The sequence below is a fragment of the Toxorhynchites rutilus genome, chromosome 3, assembly GCF_029784135.1.
Source record: "Toxorhynchites rutilus septentrionalis strain SRP chromosome 3, ASM2978413v1, whole genome shotgun sequence".
Taxonomy (NCBI): Eukaryota; Metazoa; Arthropoda; class Insecta; order Diptera; family Culicidae; genus Toxorhynchites; species Toxorhynchites rutilus.
This window is the reverse complement of record NC_073746.1, coordinates 317,396,127-317,404,567: the sequence shown is the minus strand read 5'-3', so window position 1 is coordinate 317,404,567 and position 8,441 is coordinate 317,396,127.

The window sequence follows — 8,441 nt, the reverse complement described above, 5'->3', positions numbered from 1 at the left end:
AAACATACAAACATACAAACATACAAACATACAAACATACAAACATACAAACATACAAACATACAAACATACAAACATACAAACATACAAACATACAAACATACAAACATACAAACATACAAACATACAAACATACAAACATACAAACATACAAACATACAAACATACAAACATACAAACATACAAACATACAAACATACAAACATACAAACATACAAACATACAAACATACAAACATACAAACATACAAACATACAAACATACAAACATACAAACATACAAACATACAAACATACAAACATACAAACATACAAACATACAAACATACAAACATACAAACATACAAACATACAAACATACAAACATACAAACATACAAACATACAAACATACAAACATACAAACATACAAACATACAAACATACAAACATACAAACATACAAACATACAAACATACAAACATACAAACATACAAACATACAAACATACAAACATACAAACATACAAACATACAAACATACAAACATACAAACATACAAACATACAAACATACAAACATACAAACATACAAACATACAAACATACAAACATACAAACATACAAACATACAAACATACAAACATACAAACATACAAACATACAAACATACAAATTACAGGGCAATGAATAAAATAAAATAAAATAAAGGGGCAATAAATAAATAAAACACTTTAAAAACTTTATGAAATTTCTGCTTGTACAATTTTTGACGTAGAACTACGTCTTTCATTATCTTTTTTTGATAAATAACTCTTTTCTGCGAAAGGATTTTGATGATTTGTGTACCAACCAAAAAGGAATTTCTTTAACTTTTTTTTTGATAAACTACACATTACGATTCCCTAGTCCCCAAGTAGTTTAACCCCTTTATAAGGCCGTGAAAACTAGGCAACGAATCGACTCCAACTTCAGAGAACATAATCCTTACATGAGGAATAACACATATTTACCATTAATAGGCTGGCCAAATAGTTCAGGAATGAAAACGGGGCATGTAAGCAAAAAAAAAACAAACAAAAAGACTCAAAAAGATTTTATTTAGTGAATCAAACCGAGAATGGAACCAATCGATCAAACAACCAATCGAGGCAAACCTTTTTTTGTACGGGGGATAGGGACTGCACAAAAAAGTCGCATAAAAAAATGGTGCAAAACTTCACCAGCAGCTTTAAAAAATCGTGTTCGGTACACATTTTGAAAAAAATCTTTTTTGTGCGGTAGATAGGGACCGCATAAAATAGTTTCTGCCAAGAAAATAACTCAAATCCACGCCATTCACCGTTCAATTTCCTTTTGTTTCCCTGCTTTGTGATGGGACACTTTGCCTCTTCGGTTGCGCGTGGCTGTTTTGTGCTTTTAGTTGCATGTCGAAACGTGTTGCTGTTTTTTGATGATTGTAGAAGTGGATAATTGAGACGCAAATATGCTTTTTTCGCACTGAAATGCATATAAACCATCGAAAAAAAAAACTAAATGGACGATAACTTCGTCAAATATGCTTCTTTTCATACACCGCACAAAAAAAAAATCGCACAAAAACAGGTTTTACTTTTTTATCTTCAGGAATATTTTCATGCATAACACAATTTGTGAGGAAGCTTGAAAATTTTATCGTATTTTTTTTGACAATTTTAACTCTTCATTGCATGATTTTTTCTTTATTGGTGAAATAAATCAAGGTACAGACACGAGACTTAAGATGAACTTGTTCTTTTATATAATTTTTGGGCATTCAATGTGGAAATGGAAATTTCCACCATTATGCAAAGAAGGGTTAAAGGGTTTATGATTTAAATATTGAGTCGTGATTTAAATGTTGTTCAAATATTGATCTCCGTAAAAAAAATCTTTTAACTGATGTTATACTACAAGACAATACAAAACATAATTAGTGATCTTCACGAACTCCTTAAATTCTAGAAATTCCTCTTCCTATTCTGAAAATGTTGCCTACTTTGGTACAAATGGTACGGATTATTTGTTCCACATTTGTACCTAATTCCAGTAATCTTTATGAACAGGATTTTTCTCATTCAGTCACTTTGAATCTCTGACATTTCACGAATGGAATTTAATATAATACAGTTATGTTTCTTCTAGACTAAAGGGTGTTCGGATCAAAAAGTGGTCAAACTAAATTGCGTGTAATCGATTATTTGTTTATTAAAAAAATCTAAGTATCTTTCTTTTTGAGGTTCAATATGTATAAAAGACGGAAAAAATACTCAGTTAAGATTCCGGTCGACCTAGTCCAAATTGGCGAGCCTTTCGTTTGACGCCTGCCTTCAGATTTTGTACAGTCACCTTATCCACTTTCTTCGCCGCAGAACGTCAGTTTGCTTTGTACTGCTTCTCGTTGCTAACAGTTTTTTGGGTCTTCTTAAGGTTCTGCTTAACTATCGCCCAATATTTTTCGATTGGGCGAAGTTCTGGTGTTTTGGGAGGGTTCTTATCATTGGGCACTTATTCTTTGGGCACCTGCATTTTGTTAGCGGCATACCACTCCATGGCCTTTTTTTCTTAATGGCAGGATGCCAAACCCAGCCAAAACAGCACAGTCAAATCATGTTTTTTTCAGGGAAGGCAGCAAACGCTTTTGAAGACACTCTTTCACGTAAATTTCCTGGTTGACGGTCCCGGTTGCAACGAAAATGTCGCTTTTCAAGCTACAGGTACAGATAGCTTGCCAAACGAGATATTTTTTGGCAAACTTTGATAGTTTAATATGCTTGAAAATGTCTGTCACCTTTCCCCTTCCGGTTGCTGTATAATACTCTTGTCCTGGAAGCTGTCTGAAGTCTGCCTTGACGTAGGTTTCGTCGTCCATTACCACGCAATCAAACTTTGTCAACAATGTCGTATACAGCTTCCGAGATCTTGTTTTTGCCGTAAGGTTTTGCTTATCGTTGCGATTTGGAGTCACTACCTTTTTCGATAGTCCGGATCGTTTTTTAGCTTCATGCACGGTTGTAGACGATATTCCCAACTTATTTGCGACATCTCGAACGGAGAGGTTCGGGTTGCGTTTGAAAGCGCTAGCCACTCTTCTGTTCGTCTCTTTGGTGATGGTTGATTTGGTCACATTCAACGATTTAGCTATTTCTGCGTGCGTGTAGTTTGTATTTTCACGACGCATGTACAAAATTTTGATTCGTCGCTCCTCTTGCTTTGACGCCATTTTGATAACTAAAGATCTAATGTCAAAATCCAAATAGAGGCATCATTCTACACACACACACACACACACACACCTACAAAATGAGGGGTGATCAGTTTTTTTATATGAATGATTAGAAAAAATACGACGAATTTAAGTTGACCACTTTTTGATCCGAACACCCTTTAGGCTTCCATTTTCCAATGTACTCCAACGCAGTAACGTAAAAGCTATCCTCCTGAATTTCAAATTAACTAATTTTGACGTTGGACTATGTTATTCAGTAAGGGTGCCAAATCACGTCACGTTTTTATTAAACACTTTGAATATTAAAAGTTATTCTTGATGGAATGAGTGTGAGGTATAACTGTCATATACAACTGCGAATAATGCGTGCGCAAATCACTCGCTCGTAATGCAAATGCAGCATTCAACGTTCGTACGGATACTGTGGAGAGATGAGATATTGCAACTTAATCCCGCCTGTTTATAAACTTTTAAAACAGCAGTCTCTCTTAATCCTAATGCCTTTTGCGATTAGCATTCTTATATGAGGGGCTGAGAAGGAAAGGGGTGTAAGTGACTTGATCGATTTCTCTTCATCAACTTTTTCTTTAGTTAATAACTCAACTGCAAAAATGTTCCAAATTGAGTTTGTTATAGAATTCGATAGGTGTGGGTCTGACCTATATTCCACATTGTCAAATACAGCTGGGAATGTGTTTGCAGCTAAGTTATGACCAAAAGAGAGAGTCGATGTAGAGAAATCGATGATGTCACTTACACCCCTTTCATTTTGAGCCCCTCAGATAGAAAATGAATTCTCATATAGACTTTCAAACAAAAAAAAAAGAATTTTTCATCAAATGCGCTATTTAATTTAATGAAAAAACCGCATGATATTACACAGTAGATCCAAAATAATATTTTTGCTTATAAAACTTATCAACTAGTTGCATTTTCAACGAATTTAACAGAATTTTCTGCCGGCGCTCCAGAATCACGGTTTTGACGTAGGATTCCGTCTTTGATTTCTATATAGGGGGTTCACTCTACGAAAAATGAAACGGCGAATTAAAAGATTTCAAATGCATATTACGCAGAATTGTTCTTAAAGATATATGTTATAATATATACTACTAGCTGACCCGGCAAATTTCGTCCTGCCCAAAATTTTTTTTTGTTATCAATACCTTCAAACATTCACGTTTTCTTACTTACGATCATGGATCCAACCGCAGGACCGTTCATTGATTCATCTTGTAATTGACCCTTTACAATTTACTCTTAATCTATATTGTCTAGGACTTGTATCAAAACTCGTCATTATAATATCAGATCATTTTCAGACACAATTATCGTTCTAGATTTCTCAACAACTTGCAAATAACATGTTTCTCCGTTACATGGAATAAATGTTTGGTACAGAAAATATGATAGAATAAAGGGAGCCCTAAATCGGACATTGTCTTTCTCGAGCTTTGCTATTATCAACACATTCGGCGATCCATTTTTATTTATTTTTATTTATTAGATAGAAGAAGATATAGGAGTGCGTTTTATTACTTTAAAATCCATTTCCACTTTCGAACAAAGATCAATTTCGTTAGCGCAAACATCAAATGGATTAACAACGCTTGTCACTATGTAATTGTAGAATATATGAGAAATCAGTTTTCCTTCAGAGTTTCCCGTAAATTTTCAATCGTCATGTTTGGTTCGAATATGTTTGGTTGAAATATGTGTATTATTTTTATGGGACCCTTTCTCCATTCCAGATGAGAAACATTTCTCGTATCCAAAAACCCTCACATCCCAAATGTGGCTCCATTGGCTTGATTTTTTTTTATCCAAAATATATATTTTTATTAAGGCTCATATGGCGTCAGCCTAACGGGGCCGGGAGTTCAATATTTCGACAATGTTTGCTTACAACTATGTTAGTAATATGTAACCGATTACTCGCGGTTGGCTCGAGGTTAGTATTACAAGTGTTCTCATAATTGGTATGTTGCAGTCTTCGATGCTCTGTACGTGTGCCCGACATGGGATACCTCCTATTGGGATGCAGCTGACCATTAATCAGCAACGCCCCCCTAGTCTGTACCCCATATCTAGCGTGGTGCGTCTTTCTCGACTCGAGGAATGCAGGATAGAATGGTCACTAGCCGGCGCAATCATCAGCTCGTGTAGAGTTGTCATAAGCGGTACAACCTTTGGCTCTTGTTGAATGATCAGTGGACTGCACAACCTTTGGCCCGTGTATCTGTAAAGAGTGTGTGTATGTATTGCCGCGACTAAGTAAAAGTTTATAGATCGGATAGGAGGGATATGAAACAGGGACACAACGAAGGAAACATCATTAAACGTTGACATCGGCGTTTCTGAGGAACAGGTATAGATGAAGCAGAAGATCAGGATCCCGGCTACCTAAGATATCCCGGACGGGGATATCCGATTGTCTGCCTTTTGCTCTCAGTGCTCTAGAGAGCTGAGAGCGAGCAGCATGGAACCGGATACACGACCAGACAACATGCTCGATGTCGTGGTAGCCATCGCCACAATCACAAAGATTGTTTGCTGCGAGCCCAATGCGATAGAGATGCGCGTTTAGGTTGTAGTGATTGGACATAAGCCGAGATATCACGCGAATGAAATCACGACCTACATTCAATCCCTTGAACCATGCACTCGTCGAGACCTTAGGGATAATCGTGTGTAACCAACGACCGAACTCATCTTCACTCCACATGCGCTGCCAACTTACGAGCGTATACTGACGAGGAATGTGGAAAAATTCATTATAAGCAATTTGCCTTTCAAAAAGTGTGCCTTCTAAAGCGCCCACCTTAGCTAGCGAGTCCGCTTTCTCATTCCCCGGAATCGAGCAATAAGAGGGAACCCATGCTAAGGTAATCTTGAATAATTTTTCGACCAAAACACTCAATAGTTGTCTTATTCTTGTTAGGAAATAAGATGAGCATTTATCAACTTTTATTGAGCGGATTGCCTCTATTGAGCTGAGACTGTCTGAAAAAATAAAATAGTGGTCGATGGGCAATGTTTCAATGATCCCTAATGCGTAATATATCGCACCCAGTTCAGCGACATAAACGGAACAAGGATCTTTGAGTTTGAAAGAGGCAATGGAATTTTCATTGAAGATGCCGAAGCCAGTGGACCCGTTTATGAATGAACCGTCAGTAAAGAACATTTTATCAGATCTAACTTTCCCATATTCTGCCGAAAATATCGGCGGAATAGAATCGGAGCGTAGGTGATCTGGGATTCCATGGATTTTTTGTCGCATGGACAGATCAAAAATGACAGAGGAATTGCAGAAGTATGGGAAGCAAACTTGGTTGGAGATGCCTGGTGAAGGGAGCACGTCGTGGGTAAGGTACTCATGGTATAAAGACATAAAACTTGACTGAGGAGTCAGTTGGAGTAGATTTTCGAAGTTATCAATCACCAATGGATTCATGATCTTGCAACGGATGAGAAATCTGTAGGATAATTCTGTGAACCGAAGAGTAAGCGGGGGTACTCCTGCCAAAACTTCGAGGCTCATCGTATGTGTCGAATGCAAACATCCCATGGCTATACGCAAGCAACGATATTGTATCCTCTCCAGCTTGAGAATATGAATCCTGGCAGCTGATCGGAAGCAAAAACTGCCATATTCTAACACTGATAATATCGTTGTTTTGTACAACTGAATGAGGTCTCCTGGATGGGCACCCCACCATGTTCCGGTAATTGTTTGGAGAAAATTGATTCTTTGCTGGCATTTCTGTTTCAAATACGCAATGTGTCTCCCCCAGGTACACTTAGAATCAAAATATACACCCAGGTATTTGAAAAACATAGAGTGTTGGATCGTTTTGCCGGATAGATGAAGCTGGAATTGGGCGGGTTCGTGCTTCCTAGAAAAAACGACCATTTCAGTTTTCTCCGTAGAGAATTCGATACCCAGCTTGAGGGCCCACGTTGAACCAACCACTGTAATTTCTATTAATGGCTCTATATTTAGATTGGCTTGATTAGTTCTCGCGTTCTCGCTGCTGACCCCCCCCCCTTCGAGAGGTGGGAGGAGTGTTGAGTGTTGAACCTCCTTAGAAACGTTTCCTGCCTCCTAAAACCTCCACATGCCAAATTTCGTTTCATTTGCTTGATTAATTCTCGAGTAATGTAGACATTTGTGTTTCATGTGTACATTATGCTATATCGTATAGTACAATGTTACGCTGTCCAATCAAAAGTTTAAGAGTTTTAAAATCACTTATATGTTCGGGACTGAATCGCACAAGGCACCGAGTTATTGTGATGCTAAAAAAAAATTCGAAGAACTCGAGTTCGAGTTCCAAGGAATAAATCCTATCGATTCCAATACGAAGGCATTACCAAATACGAAGGAACACATCGACTCAGCAGGAAACAAAAAGTCTAACCAGAAGACCACTCCCAATCGCATCATTTGAACTGACCAACCTTTGCCCTCCCGTCCAGATAGATAATAAGCGTTCCGGTCACGTCATTTATATTGTTGATATATTTTTGGAGTTTTTTCCGCTTTGCTTACAGTGCAATTGAGGGAGAGGAAAAAAAGTTGTACCAGAAATCGCAAGGGAGAGATTTTTCCGCTTTTTGGATGTCCGATTGCTGCTGTGTCAAAAAGCTCACGTCTCGTCACGCTCCTCGGTCCACTTCGGTTTCCTTTTTCGTTCCGTGCAAGTTTGTCACCGAGGACGCATGTTAGTGGAAAATTCTTTTGAACCGTACCCAATAAAACTAGCATCGAAGAATCTCGGTCCGGAAGCGGAAACCTTCGAAATGCTCCAAACGAGCAACTAGTTCCGGAGGGTCTTCTTACTTTTGTGTGCTTGTGTGATTTTTTTTGCTGTTCTTGCTGCGCTCTTTGGAGGGCAGGATACCGTAGAATATCACATCGTTGATCATCATAGAGGCAAAACGAGCAAAATGGAAGGCAATTTGTCTTCTCTTCTTGTGCTGTTGTGCTGGAGTAGCTTGAATGGAGAAGATCGCTGGGGAGCTGGGTTGGTTTTTTCCTCCCTATTGATGCTCATGGGAAAGAGATTTCCATGCTAACGCGGTTGAGCTGCTATTGGGAATCGTTGAAAGGCTACTTCGGTGGGTAATTTTGTTTCCTTCCATCTGTTCTACTCTATAATTACAATAGTGTCAGGTTGTACTGGGTAATTCTGTGGATTTCGTTTCCAAGCGCA